This window comes from Juglans regia, unplaced genomic scaffold (genome assembly GCF_001411555.2).
Source record: "Juglans regia cultivar Chandler unplaced genomic scaffold, Walnut 2.0 Scaffold_10496, whole genome shotgun sequence".
Lineage (NCBI taxonomy): Eukaryota > Viridiplantae > Streptophyta > Magnoliopsida > Fagales > Juglandaceae > Juglans > Juglans regia.
In genome coordinates, this window is record NW_023340825.1 from 1 (window position 1) to 214 (window position 214).

The following is a 214-nucleotide window of genomic DNA, read 5'->3' on the forward strand; positions in this document are numbered from 1 at the left end:
GGGCAGGGCGAGATTTTCTCAAAAATCCACCCCCGAGTGGTCCTTCTTGTCAATTTATCTCGCAAGGCGGAGAAAACAAAAACGAGGGGTGCAACACGAGGACTGCCCAGGAGGTCACCCATCCTAGTACTACTCTCGCCCAAGCACGCTTAACTGCGGAGTTCTGATGGGATCCGGTGCATTAGTGCTGGTATGATCGCACCCATCAAACTAA

The 214-nt window shown here is 52.3% G+C and overlaps 1 non-coding gene across 1 annotated transcript; it reads right to left on the reverse strand.

Moving 5' to 3' along the window:
• Positions 1-85: 85 nt before the first annotated feature.
• LOC118344976 lies at positions 86-204 on the reverse strand. The gene has a single exon (XR_004798689.1). It is a non-coding gene; the product is annotated as a 5S ribosomal RNA (ribosomal RNA).
• Between the last annotated feature and the right edge of the window lie 10 nt (positions 205-214).